The sequence below is a fragment of the Malania oleifera genome, chromosome 11, assembly GCF_029873635.1.
Source record: "Malania oleifera isolate guangnan ecotype guangnan chromosome 11, ASM2987363v1, whole genome shotgun sequence".
In the NCBI taxonomy this organism is placed as follows: domain Eukaryota; kingdom Viridiplantae; phylum Streptophyta; class Magnoliopsida; order Santalales; family Ximeniaceae; genus Malania; species Malania oleifera.
In genome coordinates this window covers 18701072-18726093 of record NC_080427.1, presented here as the reverse complement: position 1 = coordinate 18726093, position 25022 = coordinate 18701072, and the positions used below count along the sequence as shown (strand labels likewise).

The following is a 25022-nucleotide window of genomic DNA, read 5'->3' as shown; positions in this document are numbered from 1 at the left end:
AGCATAAAAGTAAAAAAAAGAAAAAAGAAAAAAAGAAAATCAAAAGAAGGAAAGTTGTTTGGGGTTTGGGATATTTTTTTTATATAATAGGGGGCTGCGCACAACACACGAGAGGGGGGAGGAAAAAAAAAAAAAAATTCTTTCTTCTTGCTTCTTCTTCCCGGAGGCCTCCTTGCAAAAACCATCTTCACCGCCCAGCCACAGTTCCATTCCAGCACCAGCCCTCTGTTCAGCAAAAGTCTACAGCAGATCCTCTGTAAAAATCTGCACAACTCTGGCCACCCTGCACAGCTTCATACCAGCTGGTCCTGAGCACACCAGCAGCCAAGCGGAACACAACCTCCAGCTCCCCCACAACAGTTTCAGCACCGCAAGCTTCCCCTGCACCAGCTCTTCTCCGAAACAGACCCGAAAACCTCCCATCAGCCCCACCAGCGGCCGAGACCCCCTGCAACTCCGGTGAACCTGCAACTCCGGCAACCTCTATTCTCCGGCATCTCCACGAGAACACCAGGTGAGCCCCCGGCCTCCCTCTGCTGTTTCGGCTGCACACTGTAAGTACTTCACTCTGCTGTACCTGCACACACACACACACACACATGGATATGTATATATATATATATATATATATATATGAATATGGGTTTAGGTTTGCATTTTATGACATAAAGTTTAGGTCTTTTATCTTTTTATCTTTTTTTAAATTTTTTTTCTTACACTGCTGTGTATACTTTTACTTATTTAAGTTTTCTTATTAGGTGTTTATTTTATTTTATTTGTTAGTACTATACTTGTTAGATAATCAATATAGTAATATTATTTTTAATTTTTAAATGGTAAATACTAATTAATTTTATTCTTCTTGTTGCAGGATTTTTGTTCATATTTAAACTTTAATTATTTTTGTTTATGCATGGAAGACGCTAATTGATTTTATTCTTCTTATTGCAGGGTTTTTCTTCTTTTATGATAATATTTATTTGGGTATATCTGACATCAATTTTTATTCAGGATTTTTTTTTCCCCTTGTGTAAGAATTTTATTTAGGTTTTATATATACATCTCTAATGTTATTATTATTGTTTTTTTTTTTTATTTCTTTCCGTGATAATGTTTATTCAGGTTTGTTTTCATTTTTTATTTTAGGGCACTGACTATGCATATTTAATGATGAATATAGGTTAGGATACAGTATTTTTATGATATATAGTTTTATTATTGTTACATATTTTGAGGTATATTATATATTATGGTGGGTATATTATCATAGGATTTTTTATTATTGTTATATATATCTAAGGGGTTCGTATATCATGTTGTTATGTAGATATTATTTAGGTTTTCGGTGTATTTAGGATATTTATCATGTTTATTTTTCATACGATATTTAGGGATTTTGTTTATTATTTAGGATTGTAATATTCATGCACATCTAGGATTCTTGATTATTTACCTTATTTTCATAATACGACCATTTAGGGTTTTGGGTTATTGTTTTATTTTAGGGATTGGCTAATTCCATAATTTCATCTTATTTATTTCCATGTTTGTTTTTAACTTTTAGGGTTTGATTTATTGGCGAGTTCTTAAATGTTTCCTTTATTCTTAATATTAGGATTTTGTTAGTGCTATGTTAAAGTTTTGATTATTTATAATTAGGGTTTTTGCATGTATTTGTTAAAATGTATTATTATCATATTGTATAAGTTATTAAAATTATGATATATATGTATTATTAGTATAGTAGTATTATTATGGTATAATATTAATATTTACGTATTAAGATATGTATATTATTGTGGTATACGTGTATTAGTATTCTAGCAGTATTGTTATAATGTATGTGTATTACTATTGCTAATAGTGTGATATACGTATATTATCATCCTAATAATACTATTATTGTACAATGTTAGTACTAACGTGTTACGATATATAATATTAAAATATTGTTTTAACATTTATATGTTATTAATATTATGAGATATATATATGTATCACTATCATAGTAGAATAGTTATTACATGTAGTGTATTATCATTATGATGTATTAGCCTTATTATTATCATATATATATATATATATATATATATATTTTATTTTTTACTATTTTCTATGTTTCTATTGTATTACAATATTTACTATTTCTAGTATTTTTGTATTATTGTATTAAGTATTTTCGTATTTATATCCCTATGATTTTATTGCGAGGGTATGAGCCTTCGGGCATTACGTACCCTAAGCCCTGAGGGAATATATATATATATATATATTTATTTATTTATTCATTTTTCATGTGTGTTTATTAATTCATAAAAGGAGTAGTTTAAAGAATTATTAGATTAACTTAGGGATAATTTCAAATTAATTAGGTACCGTTCGTAAGAACGGGCGCGTAGGGGGTGCTCGTACCTTCCCCTCGCGTAACCGAACTCCCGACCCCAACTCTGGTAATGTAGACCGATTCTACCCCTAACGGGGTAGTAATCATGTGTTCTAACCGCACTAAAGGTTAGTGGCGACTCCAACATTCCATGATTTTTCCTTGAAAACCTAAAATTGATTTTTAGTTCGCCCCCCGGGGCACCCGCGCTCCCGGGACGCCGCGACAATCCTGTCACTGGCGAACTGGAGTCGAGGCCGGATTTTTATCAGAGAGCACATCAGAGGCCATCGGGGGAGTGGTGCCAGGGTGCGCAAAGGAAACATGTATGTCAAGGAGATTATTTAGTTCATTATTTTATTCAAAATGTCAGTTGTATTCTTATTTCTTCATTTTCATCATTTTCATGACTAAAAGTAGGCAAAGATTCTTGAGTTGAGGGATGCACCTATTCCCGAGGCAGTCAGCCGATGACGGATGATGAGATTAGCACTCAAGTACTTGGGGAATGAACGAGTGGCTGGTTGAATGGTCTTGAGAGTGGATACATCGCCCCAACATCATCATTTTCTTTCAGTGCAACGTCTCGTGCTGAGATTGACCAAGAGCATCAAGCCGCCCAGGCTCAAGCGGAGGAGATGGTTATCCGGATGCAGATGATGGAAGTAGAGAACCAGCAATTGAAAGAAAAGATGTCGAACTGGGAAGCGAAGATGGAAGTCAGGAAGAACTGAAAAGTGTAGATTGAACAAATGTTGCGCCAATCTCGTCTAGATGATGCGGGTGACTCCTCTCATTAGAAGGTATGTAAAAGGTAGTTTGTCATTGGGGCATAATATGATTGTTTTATTTTGACTACATTCCTGTTATTTTCTTTCTTTTACTTCTACTTCTAATGGTTTCTTTTCTTTTTCTTTCTTTCATTTTCCAGTATTCTATTCTCTCTTTTTGGTTTTGTTTCTCACCAATCAAACAAATCCACTCTTAGAACTTCCTTTCTTTCTTTTCTTTTCTCCTAAACACTCTAACAAAACCAAGGATTCTTGTTTCTTTAGCCCTAAAATCATGAAGAAGCAATAAAAGTTTTATGGGTTAAGGAATCTTGTTTCTTCATTATTCTTAGATAAGAGTCCTGAATTTAGATTTGAAGATTTCTTGCAATCCCTCGTTGTTTAGATATTCTTTGAATTGTTTTTCATTAGAAGCATCAAATTTCTTGTATCAAAGGTACTTACGATAGTACTGTGTAACACAAATTCTTTGTACACATAGTGTCACACCCCGAACCCGCGAGTGGGTCCTAGATGTGAATTTAGTAACCTAACATGTCTCTGTATCGATTAACACATACATGATACCATATACAAAGAGGGTCCGACCCCATGGGGTGAGCGGATGCCCTATTTACACACATACATACGTCCATACTCATCAAAATACACAGTGGAATATGGCCTTTTATACATAACCAGTATCATACCAGAGTTTATACAAGTTAGGATATACCTTCCCATATACAAAGCATACCCCATGTGTCTACAAAAATCATCCCGACAACCTGGATACCAAAACTCATACCTAACAGGTACTGGCAGTTGCTAAACAACACCCCTCGCTTCCGGACGCTAGGATGCTAGTTTCGGCTACCCGAAGGACCTGAAAAACATTTATATATATTCAGGGTAAGACACCTCTCAGTAAGGGAGAAAACAGGTTATATCAGTGTGTGGCATACCAGTGTCATTTACATACTTCGTAACACTATACATACGATACAGTTTGAAACAATTTGTATAGTTTCATACATTTCCATACAGTTCTAGTATTTTCACAAAAACCATTCCAATTCATACGATACCCAAATACATACGTACATACATACATACGGTTAGCGTCGTCACATTAGTTCGCAACTACACAAGGTCACCTCGTCTCACAGCGATTACATTGCTACATACACAACTACGCTATGACGATCAAGGCCCAATAGTGAATCCATTGCTACATACGCAACTACACAAGGTCATCTAGTCTCATAGCGATTACATTACTACACATGCAACTACGAAGATCTACGACTCAGGCCCAATAGTGATTACATTCCTACATACGCAACTACACAAGGTCACCCAGTCTCACCCCAATTACATTGCCATATGCAAAACTACACTACGACGATCTCAAGCCCATAGTGAAACCATTGCTACAAACGGTGTAGAGCACACCTTCGGTGACTAGCCGAAACATACTGGTGATATTTCACACCCCAAATATAGAGCCGGCCACTCTTGCCCATGGTAACTACTTGATACCTGGCAGTTTTAGAAATCCCTCGAATCATTTTGGAACTTACGTTCCTATACATTTCAGCGTACGGTAATTAGCCGCTACATAGCTGTTTTGCAAATACCTGGAACAATTTCATACAACCATACATACCACACTTATTTGGTTTACGGCAAATCATATCATTTACAATTTCAAGTATACAGTTTATGTAAATATGGATTATGGTCACCTCAATAGTACAATTTAAACAAGACAAACGGTTTTCCAAAGAAATTAGAGATGAAACCCGAAATCCCCAATTTTCCCAAAAACTGTAACCCGAAAATCCCGCATTTTTACTCGATAGATTTTCCTAAATAAGTAGCCAAAACATAGATACGATCATAGCCTACAGGCTTACCGATCCTGATTTCGAAAATGGATTGATATAAACAGAGTCCCCTTACCTTAACCCAAAATCCAACTACGAACTCTACGGTCCTCAAAACTACGAACTGAGCCTCCGAAATCTACAAACCACAGTACAATACATACTTACAATCCGTACTACTACACATATACCGAATCAGAAATGAAAACCGAGCCTTACCTCGATTTTAGCTTGAAACCCGAAATCCTCCGAAACAAGATTCCGATCTTCTAGAAACGTAGAGAATCCTGCACTGATCCTTGCTGTAACTTTGGATTTGTGAATCAGACGACGTACGGTGAAGAAATCAAGGAGAGTGAGAGAGAGAGAGAGCTTCGAAATCTAGAGAGAGAGAGAGAGAGAGAGAGAGAGAGAGAGAGAGGATTTCCAAAACTTAGCAATGAAGAAACCCAAAAATATCTTTTATAAGCTTTTGACCCGAGTAGATTCATCGATGAATTGAGATCCTTGTCGACAAATTCTTCACAAGATTCGTTGACGAATTGGTGGCCTCGTCGATGAACCAGATATTTCCATTTTCCTAAGCCTCTTGGTATTCACTCATCGATGAGCTTCTGAATTTCGTCGACAAGTTCTTCACTAGCTTTGTCGATGAATTGTGGCCTTGTCGATGAAGTTTGTACAATTTCCACTTTCACCCCTCTTTTACAAAATAAACCCATATATCACGATTCGGGTTCTTACAATCTCCCCTCCTTACAAAAATTTCGTCCTCGAAATTTGCAATCTCTCTTTACAAATGCATTCATACAAATACATACATACTCACTTTGAAGTGAAACCAAACTGTCACGATATATACATACATACTATAGAGAATACAGCAGCCATTTATACACAGCCCCATTACGATACATACATACACACTCTAGAGAATACGGCGGCCATTTATACGCAGTCCCGTTACCATACATATATACATTCCCTCACTTATGGCGAAGGAATACCATGGTTACCTACATACATGGTCTTAGGAGCTTACAATACAACAGGACTAACCACTAAATAAAATATGATAACAGAGGATTACATACATACATACATACTCATATCACCTTGTTATCCAAGTACTACTCAGAACAACTGCGGATACTTCCAGCGTATTTCCGTTTCTAGTTCCCAAGAAGCTTCCTCAACCTCGTGGTTTCGCCACAATACTTTCACCAATGGTATTTCTTTGCTACGAAGCTTCTGAACTTTATGGTCCAGAACGTGAACAGGGATCTCCTCATACACTAAAGTATCCCTAATTTCTAACTTATCATAACTAATAACACGTGAAGGATCCAATACGTACCTTCTCAACATGGATACGTGAAACACATCATGGACCCTCGAGAGTGCTGGGGGTAGTGCAACTCTATAGGCTACCGGACCCACTCGCTTAAGTATCTCGAATGGTTCGATACACCTCGGGTTTAACTTGCCATTCTTTCCGAGTCTCATCACTCCCTTCATCGGAGCGATTCTAAGGAATACTTTACCCCCTACCTCGAATTCCAACTCACGGAGGCGAACATCCATATAACTCTTCTGCCGACTCTAAGCCGATCTAATCCTCTCCCAGATCAAACCTACCTTCTCAGACGCCTGCTACACAAGTTCAGGTCCTAGGACCTGACGTTCACCAACCTCATCCCAATACAAAGGAGATCGACACCTTCGACCATACAAAGCCTCGAACAGTGCCATCCCTATATTAGCCTGGAAGCTATTGTTATAGGCAAACTCCACTAGTGGCAAAAATTGAATCCAACTATCATCGAAGTCCAACACACAAGCTCGTAACATATCTTCCAAGGTCTGTATAATCCTCTCTGACTGTCCATCAGTTTGGGGGTGGAACGCTGTACTGAAAGTAAGTTTTGTCCCCAATGCTTCCTGCAAGATCTTCCAAAATCAAGAAGTAAACCTCGTATCCCAATATGAAACAATGGACACTGGTACCCCGTGCATTCTCACAATCTCATGCATGTACATATCAGTTAGCTTACTCAAAGGGTAGCTAACCTTCATCGGTATAAAGTGAGCAGATTTCATCAACCTGTCCACGATTACCCAAATAGCATTCTGCCCGTGGAGCACTGTCGGTAGTTCGATAACAAAGTCCATGGAAATATGCTCCCACTTCCACACCGGAATAGGCAAAGGCTGCAACGGCCTTGTTGGCCTCTGATATTTAGCCTTTACCTGCTGACACATCAGACACTGCTCCACAAACCGGGCAATATCCCTTTTCATACCACTCCACCAGAAGGACTCGCGCAAATCCTGATACATCTTTATACTACCCAGATGTACTGTATATAAAGAACAATGCGCTTCTTCTAGAATCATTCTTCTGATCTCATCGTCATTTGGAACACACAGCTTGGTCCCAAACCTCAACACACCTCTATTCAAGATGTTAAAATCCGCAACCAAACCCTGCTGCACTTTCTCCACATTCTCAGCTAATTTCGCATCACTAGCCTGCGTAGCTTTAATACGCTCAAACAAGGTCGGTTGGATCACCAAGCTAGCAATGAAAGTCTGATGATCACCAGACACCAACTCTACGCCAAAGCTTTTCAGATCTTGTCTGACATGATGCTGAGCTACAACTGCACTGCTACATGCTCTAACTTTCGACTCAGCGCATCTGCTACCACATTAGCCTTTCCTAGGTGATAACTGATTGTGCAATCGTAGTTCTTAATCAACTCTAGCCACCGCCTCTGCCTCATATTCAGCTCCTTCTGCGTGAAAAAGTACCTGAGGCTTTTGTGGTCAGTGAAAATCTCACACCGAACACCGCACAAATAGTGTCGCCAGATCTTCAAGGCATGAACAACAGCAGCTAACTCTAGATCATGTGTAGGGTAATTCTTCTCATACTCCTCAAGTTGCCGAGAAGCATAAGCTACCACCTTACCCTGTTGCATAAGTACACATCCCAAACCTTTCAAGGACGCGTCACTATAGATCACAAAACTCTCATCTCCTGAAGGAATGGTCAATACTGGAGCAGTAACTAGCCGGTGTTTCAACTTAAGAAAACACAGCTCATAATCACTAGTCCAGTCAAACTTCACTCCCTTTTTAGTCAATAGTGTCAGAGGTCTAGACAATTTAGAGAATCTCTCTATGAACCGACAATAGTAACCCGCTAGTCCCAAAAAACTTCGAACCTCTTGCACGCTCTTCGGTCTAGCCCAATCAATCATAGCTTCGATCTTGCTATGATCAACAGAGATACCGCCCTCAAACACCACATGCCCTAAGATCAACCAGAATTTACATTTCTTTAGCTTAGCATACAACTTCTTTTCCTACAGGATCTATAGCACTAACCTCAGATGTTCCACGTGCTCTTCCGTACTCCTTGAGTATACTAGAATGTCATCTATGAACACCATTACGAATCGATCTAGGTTCTCATCGAAAACCCTATTCATCAAATCCATGAACACCGCTGGAGCATTCATTAACCCAAAAGGCATGAACAAGAACTCATAGTGGTCATATCTGGTTCGAAAAGCAATTTTCGCTACATCCTCCGCTCTAACCCTCACCTGATGATATCCTGACCGCAAGTCGGTCTTCGAAAAGACCTGCAACTGGTCAAAGAGATCATCTACACGAGGCAAAGGGTAACGGTTCTTCACCGTCACTTTGTTGATTTCACGGTAATCAATGCACATCTGCATCGACCCGTCCTTCTTCTTCACAAACAGTATTGGAGCTCCCCAAGGTGAAACACTAGGTCGATTGAATCCCCTATCCAGTATTTCCTGCAACAGCTCCTTCAACTCCCGAAGTTCTACTGGAGCCATCCGGTATAGAGCTTTAGAGATAGGTGCCTTACCGGGCAGTAACTCTATCCCAAACTCCACCTCACAATCCGAAGGTGTAGACACCCTATCTTTGCCTAGGGGCCAATACATTATTATTATTATTATTATTATTATTATTATTATTATTATTACTTATATATTATTGTTACCTTATTATTAGTATTATTATTACTATTATTTTTAATAATAATATTATTATTATTCTTAGTATTATTATTTATTTGTTACTTGTCTATAATTATTGTTATTATTATTATTATTATTATCATAGTATTTTATTATTATTACCATTATCATTCTCATTACTATTATTAATATATTATTATTATTATTATTTCTCTTATTATCATTATTATTATTTTAAATATTATTTTATTATTAGAGTATTATAATTATTATTATTACTTTACTATTATTTTTCTTATTATCCTTATTATTATTATTATTATTTTTAAATATTACTTTATTATTATTATTATTATTATCATACTATTATTATATTATTATTATTTTCAAATCTTGTCATTATTACATTACTATTATTATTATTATTATTATTATTATTATTATTATTAGTTATCATATTCATTATTACTATAAAAGTATACAAAGGAAGAAAAAAAAAAAAGAAGTAGCTTTAGGGTTTTATAAATTGGAATGCGCACAACAAAGGCGGGGGGGAACACGGAGGCCAAAGCGCAGGGCGCAAGAAAACACAAAGAAAAACAAACTGCCATTTTTTTTTTTAGAACCTGCGCACCCTGAATCCATCCTCTCTACCTCCCTCTGCCTCTCTACTCTCTACTCTCCCTCTCTGTGTCCCAGTTCCCTTTCTCTTCCTCTCTGTTTCCCCATCTTCCAGCTGAAGCCTCCGGCAACACCTACTATGCCCCTCCACCTCTGCTGCTGCCGCTATGAACCACCACTCCACCAGCGGCCGAGAACCACCTGAGCACTTGAGCTCTGCTCCGCCTCTAGCCACTGCGAGCACCAACAGAGGCCACCAACTCCAACAGCACCTCTCTCGGCTACTTGCTCCTCAGATTCCATCGTCTTCAACCACTGCATGAGCCCGAGCCACTCCTCCACAGCAGAACAGAGCACCACCGCAGCAGCCCCTGTAGATCATGAGCAGAGCATCTCCAGCCGAAGCCCACTCCAGCAGAAAGCTTGGCTACCAGTAACTCCTCGCCCAAGCCCCACGCCTTTTACTCTTCACCGTCTCTGTTCCAGACGCAGCAAACCGACACGCTGTTCTCCGCCAACCTTGTGGCCAGCCTCTGCTCCAGCCATCGTCTCCGGTGTCCCTCCGTCACGCCCACAGCCTCACATACACCCATGATTTTTATTTTTACGGAGGTAAGATTTCCATTGTTTAATATTTGGATATAATAATTTTTTTTTTGTCGTATTTTTAATGCGCAATATTCAAGTTTTGTATATCTATGTAGGGTTCCAATTTATCATGGTGTTAGGGCAATATGGTATTATATTACTATGGTATTCGTTTGTGTTTTAGTATTTGAGTATATATATGATATTATTATGGTATTCTTAGTATTATGTATTACGTTATATATTTGGTATGCTGACATGATAGTAATTATTATGATATTGTTCTATTTTTTTTTTAATGTATATTTTTATTGATATTTTAGTATACGTAACTCATTATAGTATTTTAGGTATATATATGGTTTTATTACTACGTTTACATTTAGTATCACTTGTTAGGGTATTTTTAGGTATTGCTTAATATGGCATCTTTAGGACATTTAATATTACCTGTTAGGGTATTTTTAGTCTTTTGATATATAAGGTATTACTTTTTATTGTATCCCTAGTATATTAATATATATAGTATCATGATATCTTATTACTTATTTTGACACTCATAATATTTTAGTCTGTATGCATTGCTTATTACCTTATTACCCTATTACTATATATTAAAACCTCCCATATAAGTATTTTCCTATAATAAAAAAAAAATCTTATAAGATTTCCAAAATTTGGGAGTGTACTTTCCTAGGTATTTTCTTAATTTTTATCTATGATTTTAATGTTAGGGTATGAGCCTTCGGAATTCATGTACCTTTAGTTCTGAGGGAATATGTAAATATTTATATATTACATATATTTTTGTATTATTTATTTATTTATTTATTCATTGCGCACTTGTATAAGTAAATTCACTAGAGGAGTACTTTTAAAGACTTTTTAGATTAACTTAGGGATAATTCCAAATTAATTAGGTACCGTTCATAAGAACAAGCGCGTAGGGGGTGCTCGTACCTTCCCCTCGCGTAACCGAACTCCCGACCCCAACTCTAGTAACATAGACCCATTCTACCCTTAACGGGGTAGTAATCATGTGTTCTAACCACACTAAAAGGTTAGTGGCGACTTTGATATTCCTTATTTTTCGTGAAAAATTAAAAACCCACATTTTTATTTCGCCGCCTGGGGCACATGCGTTCCGGGATGTCGCGACAGGAGGTAAACTAGGTAAATCGTCTGAAAACACGTCCAGAAACTCACTAACTACCTGAATGTCCTCGAGTCTCAACTCATTCCACAACGGTTCCTGCACACAAGCTCTAAGAGTAACCTCCTCGCCTGTAATGCCGATAAAATCTATGGAGTCGAACGCAATCACAATCCCACGAACTCATACTCCTACTTCCCAGGAGGTCTGAACACTACTACCTTCTTCCGATAGTCAATCACTACATAACTGGAGAACAACCAATCTATTCCCAATATGACGTCGAAACTCGACATGTTGTATACTACAAGATTTGCGGGTAGCAATCTCTACTGAATCACAACTGGGCAGTTTCTTAACACCTTACTACAAATCGTTACACTCCCAGTTGGCATAGTCACAGACAACATCTCATTCATCACACAAGTTTCCACTTCACACAACTTCACAAAACTAGTAGATATGAAGGAATGGGTTGCCCCCGAATCAAATAAAACAATAGCTCTATTTGAAAGCAATAACGTGGTACCTGTCACCACGTTCCTAGTGTGTTCCACATCTGCTGGAGTAAGTGAATATACTCTCACCGGAGCCGTGGTTGCCTGGTAATTTACCCGAGGCACCTGGTTACTTCCACTGTTCTGACTCTGTGCAGGCATAGTCCTCCTCGGTTCCTAACAGCTTTTCGCCATGTGGCCTGACTTGCCACAGTTGTAGCAAACACCCTAGAATGGCCGACATTCGTCATCATGCCATTTATGGTATTTGGCGCATGGTGCGGAGGATGGATCCCCTTGAGAACTCTGCCGCTCGGTGTTCTGCCGATAACCAGAGTTGTAATTCTTCTTCTTTTTCCACTGACTCTGTCGAGGTCCACTCTGAGGACCAGAAGATACTAGCCTGTTCCCCAAAACCTGCACTATCTCATCTCCCCAAAGGTCGGTCTCAACTATGATGGCTTTATCCACCAGAACGGAGAACTCACGAATCTGCAGCATCCTTACAAGACAGTGGATATCTTTCCTCAAACCCTTCTCAAACCTTCGCGCCTTCTCGTGCTCATTCAGAACCAAATACGATGCAAATGGAGATAACTCGATATATTTGGAAGCATACCTCTGCACCGTCAAATTTCCCTGCTTCAGGACCAGAAACTCATCAGCCTTCACATCCTTGGTGGAGATCGGAAAGTATCTCTAAAAAAAAAACCTCATTGAAGCAGCTCCACATCATATCAGATGGACCAGCTCTCTGCCTCTCAAGCAGACTCACCGCTATCCACCATCGCCCTGCCTCCCTAGTCAACTGAAAGAGAGCGTACAAGACCTTTTGCTTCTCAGTGCAGTGGAGGACTCCCAAAATCCTCTCGGTCTTCTCAATCCAGTCCTCCGCCACTATCGTATCAGGTCCTCCTATAAATTTCGGAGGGTGCATGCATATGAACCTCTCGATGGTACACCCCGCATCAATAGGGGAACTCTCGCGTCTCCTAACACTCCGTCCAATCTCTCGGACACAGAAGGAGACTCATCGCTTGCCATCTCCTCGGAGCCACTTTCCAAGTTATTATCCTTGGTCTCCATTCTGAAAACAGAATAGGAATCGGTTAGAATTCCTATATCATACGCAGTTAACATAATCATAGTCCTAATCATGTCAACTATTACTCTCATAGGTCTAAGCTTGTCCCATCACCCCGACATGAATCCATCAATGGTCTGCCTTGCCTTTACTGGAATCGACATTCCAGGAAAAACACAGAACACTGCCGACACATCCCGATCTAGCAACAGAACAACCCTCAACCAACACTACCCATTTCCTACTTCCTATACTCTAGTATGTACACATCAATACTCCTAACCAAGTCTACAAGACCTAACAACCTGGTTAGTTCTGATACCAAGCTGTCATGCCTCGAACCTATGAATGGGTCCCAGATGTGAATTTAGTAACCTAACCAATCTCTGTATCAATTAAAATATACATGATACCACATACAAAAAGGGTCCGACCCATGGGGTGAACGGATGCCCTATTTATATACATACATACGTCCATACTCATCAAAATACACAGTAGAATATGGTCTTTTATGTATAACCAGTATTATACCAAAGTCTATACAAGTTAGGATATACCTTCTCATATACAAAGCATACCCCAAGTGTCTACAAAAACCATCCAGACAACCTGGATGCCCAAACTCATACCTAACAGGTACTAGTAGTTGCTAAACAACACCCCTCACTTTCGGATGCTAGGATGCTAGTTTCGGCTACCCGAAGGACTTGAAAAACATTTATATATATTCGGGGTGAGATACCTCTCAGGAAAGGAGAAAACAGGTTATATCAGTGTGTGGCATACCAGTGTCATTTACATACTTCACAACACTATACATACGATACAATTTGAAACAATTCGTATAGTTTCATACATTTCCATACAGTTCGAGTATTTTCACAAAACCATTCCAATTCATACGATACCCAAATACATACGTACATACATACATACGGTCAATGTCGTCACACTAGTTCGCAACTATACAAGGTCACCTCGTCTCACAGTGATTACATTGCTACATACGCAACTACACTGCGACGATCAAGGCTCAATAGTTAATCCATTGCTACATACGCAACTACAAAAGGTCACCTAGTCTCACAGCGATTACATTACTACACATGCAACTACAAAGATCTACGACTCAGGCCCAATAGTGATTACATTGCTACATATGCAACTACACAAGGTCACTCAGTCTCACCCCGATTAAATTGCCATATGCAAAAATACGCTGCTATGATCTCAGGCCCATAGTGAATCCATTGCTACAAACGATGTAGAGCACACCTTCGGTGACCAGCCAAAACATACTGGTGATATTTTTACACCCCGGATATAGAGCCGGCCACTCTTGCCCATGGTAACTACCCAATACCTCGCAGTTTTACAAATCACTTAAATCATTTTGGAACTTACGTTCCTATACATTTCAGCGTACGGTAATTAGCCGTCACATAGCTGTTTTACAAATACCTGGAACAATTTCATACAACCATACATACCACACTTATTTGGTTTACGGAAAATCATATCATTTACAATTTCAAGTATACAGTTTATGCAAATATGGATTACGATCACCTCAATAGTACAATTTAAACAAGACAAATGGTTTTCCAAAGAAATTAGAGATGATATCCGAAATCCCCAATTTTCCCGAAAACTATAACCCGAAAATCCCGCATTTTTACCAGATAGATTTTCCCAAATAAGTAGCCAAAACATACATACGATGGTAGCCTACAGGCTTACCAATCCTGATTTCGAAAATGGACTGATATAAACAAAATCCCCTTACCTTAATTTAAAATCCAACTACGAACTCTACGATCCTCAAAACTACGAATCGAGCCTCCAAAATCTACAAACCACAGTACAATACATACTTACAATCCGTACTACTACACATATACCGAATTAGAAATGAAAATCGAGCCTCAATTTTAGCTCAAAACTCGAAATCCTCCGAAACAAGATTTCGATCCGCTAGAAATGTAGAGAATCCTGCACTGATCCTCGCTGTAACTTTGGATTTGTGAATTAGACGACGCACAACGAAGAAATCAAGGAGAAAGAGAGAGAGAGCTTTGAAATCTAAAGAGAGAGAGAGAGAGGATTTCCAAAACTTAGCAATGAAGAAACCCAAAAATATCTTTTATAAGCCTTTGACCCGAGTAGATTCGTTGATGAATTGAGATCCTCATCGACGTATTCTTCACAAGATTCATCGATGAATCGATGGCCTTGTAGATGAACCAGATATTTCCATTTTCCTGAGCCTCTCGGTATTCACTCGTCGACGAGCTTCTGAATTTCGTCAACGAGTTCTTCACTAGCTTCATCAATGAATTGTGGCCTCGTCGACGAAGTCTATACAATTTCCACTTTCACCCCTCTTTTACAAAATAAACCCATATATCACGGTTCAGGTTCTTACACATAGATAGTCCCAAGCTCGGATATATAAGAGTTTCACATATCTAAATAGTAATTGGCTTTGAAGTACTTACAAAAATCCTTCAAATCAAGGTCTCCTTAATCACTTAGTCCTCCAGCCTTTCGAGGTTCACTTTTGAAGAGGTGACCATTGACTAGCCATGTTCTAGGGGCATTTTGCATTCCTAGAGAATCCAAGATGCCTACTACAAAATATTAATGTGAGTTCCTTAATGTGGACATCCCAAATTCCATGGCTACAATATCCCTAAGAATCTTGAAAGATAACCCAAAAATTGTGCAAGATAACCACCATGTCATGAAACTTCTAATGAGCTTTAAAGAGATCAAAGGACTCCAACAAATGCTTCCTAAGAAAAACTCACAACCTTTTAGATGAGACCTCAATTAAAATCTTATGCACACTAGTCACCACTCTAATTGGCCTATAATCACTCGCATTTGCATCAAGTGATCCTCATTATGCAAAAGAATAATATAAATAGAAGATAGAACTAATAGTCCTATGTACCACACTGCTAACATGAGACTCATAAACAATAATGGCAGTCAATCCTACAGTTATAAAAAATCATTAAAAAAAAATCCAAGAAAATAACTAAAAAAAGAGCCCACAAAATGCACGAAGGCAAATTCCCAATCAAAGCAACTGCAAAGGTGGAGAAAAACCATAAAAAATGTGAGCATTCCCAACCCACCCACCCCCCCAACACAGCTCAAAGAATTGCAAAGAGAGAACAGTTCTAATTCCATAACATTGTAGCATTTTTGTCCCTTCCAAGACCATTAAAACTAGTAAACAAAAAAGCCTCCATGGACACCAGACAAACGTAAACCTTTCCAGAAAGAAACTGCATAACTTGTACCCCAAGCTTCTAAGCAAAGCAAAGCAAAAGAGGGTCTCTGTTCACAATTAAAACATTGCACATACCCAAGAGATCAATCCATATAAGGCCACCTAATCAGTAATAGATGGTGTTAAATAATTGTTAACCCAACTTAGGTTTTGACCTTCAAAAAGACCTCAATACCCTAAAGTCCTGTCTAGTTAAAGGCCAAAAGAAATCTAACAAACTAAACAATGAAGAAGGCTCAACAACCTAGGGCACTAAGATATTTTTTAAATTCCTGACAAAAAAAAAAAAAAAAAATCCCCGTCATCCAAAGAAGGATGATTATTAGATACTAAAGCTGACTAGGATTTCAGAAATACTACTAACAGGGATTTAAGATAACTGCATAGGTGAATACCTCATTGAAGGTACCCAACTCTGAGCATGAGAAGCACTCGATAATACTTACTTGCTTTTTCAAGTCAAATGTTGTGAAGGTAAATATGGTGAGAACTATGACACCCATAACCTTTAGGCCACAGTAAATTTAAATTAAATTGCTTTAATCAATTTGCGTGCTTTTTTTTGCTTTGTTTTGCATTAAAAAAGTTCATACTAACCATGTCATTCATTAATTGTGTTAACTGGTATTTGAAATTCCACTCAATTTATTAGTGGTAAAAGGGGCTTAGATGAAAGAAAATTATGAGGAACATTGTAAAACCAAAACAACATAAGAGTTGGAGCAGAGAGAGAGAGAGAGGGGGGGGGGGGGAACAAAAAAAAAGGAAAAACAAGATGGGCCATGCTTAAACCAAGTGCGACTCTTGGCAGCACTACAAACCAGCAGCAGCCACATGGCAGCTTCCACACCAAGTCCCAACACCTAGCGCACAGACGGTGGCACTGTAGCACTGTTGTCACCACTAGCTGCTGCAGTCCTGCCATGTTTCCAGCCTAGAAGGAGACACTTAGTAGGCAGCAGGCAGCTGGTAGCGAGTAGCTACTGTCTTAACCATTCAGCCCTACAGAGCAGCCATAATATATAAAAAACCACAAACTCTTCTATAAACCTTAGTTATGGAGAGAGAGAGAGAGAGAGAGAGAGAGAGAGAGAGAGAGAGAGAGAGAGAGAGAGAGAGAGAGAGAGAGAGAGAGAGAGAGAACTCTGCAGAATATTAGGGAAATTCAGAGAAAAATCAGTAGAAAATATAGGAAATTTTCAAAGGGAAACTTAAACCTAGTTTGAAGAAGCTGAAAATCAAGGTAGGTGTTATTAATTTTCATTTATTCATCTAGGCATTTTGGTTATTCAAAGGAAGCTTGCATGGAACTGAATCCTACTAAAGAAGATTTAAGCTTGCTATTTCTAATTACTTGATATGGCAGCATATATGTTCTCTTTGGTTGTCATAGCTGCATATTTAATTTAGTTAGAAACTTTCCTAGGGATGATGGTTTTATTTGGCATGGCATAGCTTGTGTATGCATATGTTGAATTGCTATTGTGTGAAATAGCTAGCGTTGTTTTTTTTTTGTGGATGTGATATTGTGGAATTTGAGTAAGTAGGGATTGTCTCCTATGGGTGAAAGGCCCAAAATCTCCATAGGGTATTTCCGCGTTAATCAGTGGTTGGGCAAGCTACAATTTGGCACTTATTCGAGATAAAAATTACATTTTTTTGAGACAACACTGCTATGTCAGAAAAAACATCAAAATTCATGCTATGTGAATGTTTTATGATGGTACCTTTGGATGAAGAGATTGCTTACGATAAGGGTGTGTTCATGCATATGGCTTAGAATAAAGAGAGTATTCATGCACCATAATATTATGCATGCATATATGAAATCATTTATTAAAATATGGAAATCCTTATTTGAATGAGGATTAAGAATGCCTACTGAGCTTGTGGTTGCTCACCCTACTCCATAACAATTTCAGGTTCAAACTGAATAAGAACCTCACTAGTTAAGTTTTCCAAGAAATTGCCATTTTGACATGTATTATAGGCTGGCAAGAAGATATTATAGATATTAAGCATGTATTTTGTTGGCAGACATATATTTAGTCTAGGTTGTGTAAAAAATGATGTATTTAAAGAACAACCCAATGTTAAGAGCTTGTTAATGAAGGAAAAACTTTTTGGTTGTTTCATCAACTATATATATATATATCTGTGTGTGTGTTTGTGTGTGTGTCCAAGTGTAGGCATAAAATGATTCATGTAACCAATCCTACCTAGTGGGACTTAAGTTTTATTGTTGTTGTAGACTTTGTTTGTGGTACACATGCTTAACAAATCTAGCAATGTTAAATTGAATTAGGACAAAACATAAAATTATATTAATTTTTATCTAAATTCAGACAAATTTAAATCCAAAACATGAAATCTTCGAACAAAAATAGCAATGCATGTAGTTTAATCTTTTATGTAATTAGATGAACCGATACTCACATCCTCATCAGCTGCCTATAATATTATATCGAGCTTTTCTTGTATAGGCAAATTATATATTATGTCATAAAGTTCAAACTTTAGTTTAAGAGATGATTTAACTTCTAGACTGCATGTTTGGATTGATATATCTTGCGAACTGCATGCTGGTAGTGGACATTAGGACTGCATGCTTGATTAGAACGCCACCTACATAACTGATGCAGTGATGTGTATTGCCTGCTGGTAGATACTTTTAGGTTGTTGCATGTCTTAATCTAAATGACATTTGTATGATGCAAAAATATTGTGCATTGCATGCTTTTGTGACTTGCAAGTTTGGGAAATGTTATATTTATAGACGGCATGCTGCCGAAAATTTGTTGACTTTTTTCCAAAATAATCATAGCCATATACCATATGCTCATATAATTATAGTATGCTAAATGTTAAAACAATTTTGAAAGAATGAGTGAACTTCAAATGAACTTTGAACTTCATCTCTAAATTTACTTTTGCATATACTAAGTGAAAATTCTATCAATCATGGACTCATTTGCATTATTTGATTATTATAGTTGTTTTAGAGTCCTATGGAAGCCATGTACACCATAAACATCATATTTTATTTTTTCATAGAACTATATTATGATATATATTGTTTATGGGATGCATGAACATGTTACATTATTTAATGCTTATTATATGAAACTCTTGTGCACTCGTAAAATTCATTACTGGTTGGATTATTGTGAACTGTTTATTGTAAACACCTAAATTTGGAGCATATCTATCTTTAGTATATTTTCTCTTCAAATCTGATTTTTTTCTTTTTGCGGTGATAAATTCCTCCAAGTTCATATATTTTTAAGGCTCGTACCATTAGCTTTCTCAGATCGATCAAGGGTTTCCTCTCTATGGAATTTAAGAAGTCACAAGGTTGTAGAGTCATCGTCAAGGCAGCTACTGTTACTCTGTGGTCTAGGTTTCTGATCTCGAGAGTTGCATTGATAAAACAACGTTAACACATGAACTCTTTCAGCATCTCTTCCCCTCCTTAACAAGACTTATAAGGTAGGCCAAGGTCTTTGCCATATTTCGGCTGCTAACAAAATACCCGACAAAATACTGCTCCATCTTGGAGAAAGACCTGGCCAATTGAGTCAAGGTTCAATATCTGGTACCACACTAACATTCCCCTTTAGGGTTGTTGCAAATGTTCAAAACATAATGGCATCAGGTGCACCTTCCAATTTCATCAACATACTAAATTATCAAGGTGGTCTAAGGGATCTGATGACCCTTCTTGTCCTCTATGTTGGGCATCTTGAAATTACTAGGTAGATGGATCTCCATCATTTCCCTGGTAAAGGAGGGATCAAAAAATCTAGCTGAGGTTTCCCCTAATAGGGATTGGCTACGAACTTCTTTTACCAACTTTTCTAGTTGATCAATTTTCTTGACTGTGAACCTCTTTTACCAACTTTTTCAGTTAATCAATTTTCGTAAGTTTTTCTTCAAATTCTTATGACAGTTGCTCATTAATGCCCACAATATTGATTCCTTCTGCTTTCTTTTTCTGATTTGAAAATTTCACGGCAATTTCATATGTTACTGATGACTTTGGTGTATTCTCAAGAAGGAGGGGTGAATTGGGTATTTAAAAAATATTCCTAAGTATGTCAAAATCAGTAGCAATAATACTCAACCTAGGGTTTGTCTATATACTCATAAACCCAAATGCGCAGATAAATGTAAGATATGGAAATTAAATCATGCGTAACATTCATAATATAACATATACGTGCAGTAAATAAATTGCGAAAATGTAAAGTGCACACATGATATGTTATTGAGGTTCGACCAATACTGCCTACGTCCCCGCCTCTAGCTCGCAAGTTCGAGGATTTCACTAATTCTCACTTAACGGGTGGAGCGACATCAATTACAACCAGGTCAATTAACAGGGCTAACCTCAACCTATAACCACACCTTATCAGGATTGTGCACCTAACTTTCCTAACCGGGTCAAAGTCAATCCGAGACTACTTACCAGGGCTAGTCTCCCTTTTCAGGTCCATGCCTGGAATACAACAAACAATATAATTTTTTACATACACAGAAATATAACTCATTGCGTACAACTTTTGCTTAATATACAACTTATTCGTTAAAGACTTAGACATATACCGACTTTCTAGTTTCTGCCAAACAGCTACAAAAGACTCCTCATCTATGACATGATACGATATGTCATTAGCCATACAAAGTCTAATAGTTGCCACAATCTTTGCTTTTAATTCCTTCCAACTTGTTTCATCCATGCATTTTAGTTGACCTCTATTTAATGCTTTCACCATACCTTACTACATTAACAAATCCTTAACCATTCTCTAACATAGTTCAAAGTTTACTGTTCTATTGAACATAACAACATTGAACTTTGTAGAAGAAATTCCAGAAGTCATTATACCCAAACGCTCTGATACCAATTTGTTGTGCAAATGAATGTACAGCGAAAATAAACGATCTTACAATGCAGCAATCAACAGTGAAATATACAAAAAACACAATCACGCAAATTATATGAAAGCAATAAAATAATGACACAAAGAGTTACATGGTTCAGTAATGCCTATATCCATGGGAGCAAACGATAGTGATTTTTCACTATGTTCTTTTTAAAGACATAGAGTTACATCATACAACATGTATATATAACTCTCCCAGAGGTTTTCCCCTAAAACCCAACCTATACAAGTTTCCAATTCAAAATTTGAAAATCAACGCTGAGCTATCAAGAAAAATCGTTGACAATTTCAAGTATACCGTCAATAGTTTGAAGTCAAGACCAAACAATCGAAGTAACAAGAACAAATTCATCGATTGTTTTTTTGCACTTGGACAAAACCGTTGACGGTTTGGTCCTGAAAACCAGCATCTTTGTTTTCCATCATATTTTCTCTTTATACATGTGCTCCACTCAACATATGAGCCACATATTACAACACACACACACACACAATTCATTACAATTGAAAGGGGTTGTCATGATCCACATGAAATGAATAACAAGTAGATCATTGGTGTTAAAAAAAAAATTTCAAATATGAGCTTTTATATTACCTGAGAGAGATCATTATTGTATATTTTTTTGGGATCTTATAGTATATCTATATGTGCACATTTTTGTACAGTCTGTTTATATACTGATTTAATTATTATTTTCAATTAATCAATAAAGAAACTATACCTTACCTTATTTATATCAGTCCTAATGCTAGTAAATTATAATTATTATTATTAATATCGTTTATTATTACTATTATTAAATTGACATTCATATTTCCAATTATGCTCTTTGACTTTTACTTCACAAGTAAAAAAATAAAAAAGATGGTAACTTGTCGTTTCAGCAATTGGGGAAAACAAAAAACAAAAAAAAGGGTCCTTTTTAAACTTATGTAGCATGCATGTTTAAAGTTTTGAGGTATAATTTTAAAATTTTCAAAATTCGTTTTGAGTTCATTTCCTTAATTATATTTATGTTTTTTTTTTTTTTTAATATTTTAGTAAAAAACTCGTGAGCTGAGCGGGGTGAGGTGGCATTCGCAATCATAAAATCTGGGGCCTGCGAAGAGGTTGGTGAGTTAAAAAAACGCACTGATAGCACAGACGGGGAATCGGAGTTGGCTACCCCCTTCTACGCCTACTGCGGCCCCTCACCTCTCCTACCCTACCCTACCCTACCCTACGCCCATTAATTAATTATTCTTCGGACAATGGAGGTAGCTGGAAGCCTGGATGGATGCATGCCGACATAGTGGACAGTACATTGCAGTCCCTATGTTCATATGCAGATTGAAGACTCCACCTCCCACGCACCTACGGCTGACAAATCTGTCTCTGCAACTGCAATCCATTGATAATGGTACGTATGGCAGCGGTAGTTCAAAGCCTACCCCCGCTCCCACTGCATGCCAAATGCCAATGCCGCTAATGCCCAATGGACCAACCCTACCCATGACGATGCATGCTCATCCCTTCTTCCCCGAAGCTTCCGCCACTCCATTTCCTAACTTGTCTTCTGTGCCACGCTTCTTTGACTCTTCATTCGTCTTTAGCCACTCTTTCAGATCAACCCTTTTTCTTTCCCTTCATTTGGTTCAAATTATTTGCTTTCTTAAACCCAAAAGATGTTTGTCTCTCTTCGGGGAAAAGACACAAATCCAAACCACCTACATTTAATTCTCAAGACACTTGTAAATTATTCTTATTATTGATTCTTTAACTATGAATTATTTAAAAACAGTACAAATGCTCTAAAAATAAAATATGAGGACCATATGAAGATCTTCAAGTTTTTAGGACATCTATACATCTTTTTACCTAATCTCGAAAGAAGTTATGCTATATTTGCATAGGTATTGAATTTGGAGTTGCTTTAAATTTAAATTTACTATAATATAAAATTATTTTAAATTTTTTCAAAATCAATCCAAATCTAAATCTAAGGTTTAAAATTCATACTTCAAAACACAACCTAATAGCTTTTTCTTACTTTTTTTTTTTTTTTTTTTTGATTTATTATATATATATATATATATATATATATATATATATATATAGATTTTTAGCTGATGAACTTGTCAACACAAATTAAGAAATTTAAATGTTCAACTAAAGTAATATTTCTTTCCTAAAAAAAAATGATAAATTAATGAAATGAAATGAATGTGTCGTTACTGAATATTGTCTATCTTAATTTTATGAGGATATTATGTATATACTTTCCTTTTATCTATCATCTAATTAATAGAAAATTAATATATAATTATTCAATAAAATCTTTAATTTATTATAAATATACAACGCAAACCTTCTCATGTTATCAAAGGGTAAACGGTCTACCCTAATTTCTTAGGCGCCACTGTCGCAACCCCACCTGTCTCCCAACCCTAATCTTTTTCTCCTCTACACTCCCAGCGCCGCACGACCCCCGCCAATATCCCGTGTGCATGCACCGGCTGCCGTCCATCTCCTTCTCCGTCTCTCTCTCCCAAGCAATCCCAAAGTAAATCCCTATTCTTTCGTGCACTGTGAGCTGCATCTCCTTTTCCAGTAACCTTCTCTGCTGCATGCCAAATGCCAATGCCCAATAGACCAACCCTACCCATGACGATGCATGCTCATCCCTTCTTCCCTGAAGCTTCCACCACTCCATTTCCCAACTTGTTTTCTGTGCCACGGTTCTTTGATTCTTCACTCGTCTTTAGCTACTTTTTCAGATCAACCCTTTTCTTTCCCTTCATTTGGTTCAAATTATTTACTTTCTAAACCCAAAAGATGTTTGTCTCTCTTCGGGGAAAAGACACAAATCTAAACCACCTATATTTAACACTTATAATTTATTGTTATTATTATTAATTCTTAAATATAAATTATTTTAAAAAAGGTATGAGAATCTTAGCACAGTACGAGTACGAGAATCTTAAATAGGTCTTGAATTTGGAGTTGTATTATGTACTATGAAATTATTATTATTTTTTTTTTCGAGTTCACCCAAATCCAAATTTAAGATCCGAAATTTATACTTTAAAAGACAACCTAATAGTCTTTTTTTTCTTTTTTTCTTTTGATTTATTTGAAGACATATATATATATTTGTTTAGTGATGAGCATGTTTTTTATTCTTATAAAAAAGATTTCTACTAAAATATTTATTGTATGCATAATTTTTTATAAAGTAAAATAAGCATATTTAAAAAAAGATATATTTTCTCTAGTCATATATGGCCTTCCCAAATAATAATAATAATAATAATAGACATTTCTTTGACTTTGATCTCATCATTTTGAAAATTAGAATGTTGAGACAAAAGCTATCATGGGGAGAGGGTGGGTTTTGATAGTGTAAGTAGAATCTAGATATTTCTTTAGAGTAGAAATATGTTGAATTCATGTTTTGTGAGATTATGAAGTCTCAAAAGCTCAACAAAGCATCAAATTTAACAAATATGACTTAGTGACAATGTAGAGACTCGAAAATTATAATAATTAAATAATGAAGAGAAAGGAAAATTTAAAGGAGGTAAAGCAGGATTCGTTGTCGAACGCTTTGGCTTCATCGATGAACTCCCTTGTACAGCTCGGCGACGAGACGCAGTGTCTCGTCGATGAAGAGATATCGAGAGAGGGTAATTTAGACCTATTATTTCGTCGACGAGCTCTTCACCTTCATCGACGAACTGTCTTCTTCAATTTGTCGACAAGGCCACGTGACCAGTCATTTATAA

The 25022-nt window shown here is 37.1% G+C and overlaps 1 pseudogene; it reads right to left on the bottom strand.

The window, feature by feature from the left end:
* Window positions 1–229: 229 nt before the first annotated feature.
* The window catches only part of LOC131167416 (heat shock protein 81-1-like), a 44370-nt pseudogene continuing 19577 nt past the window's right edge, over window positions 230–25022 (bottom strand).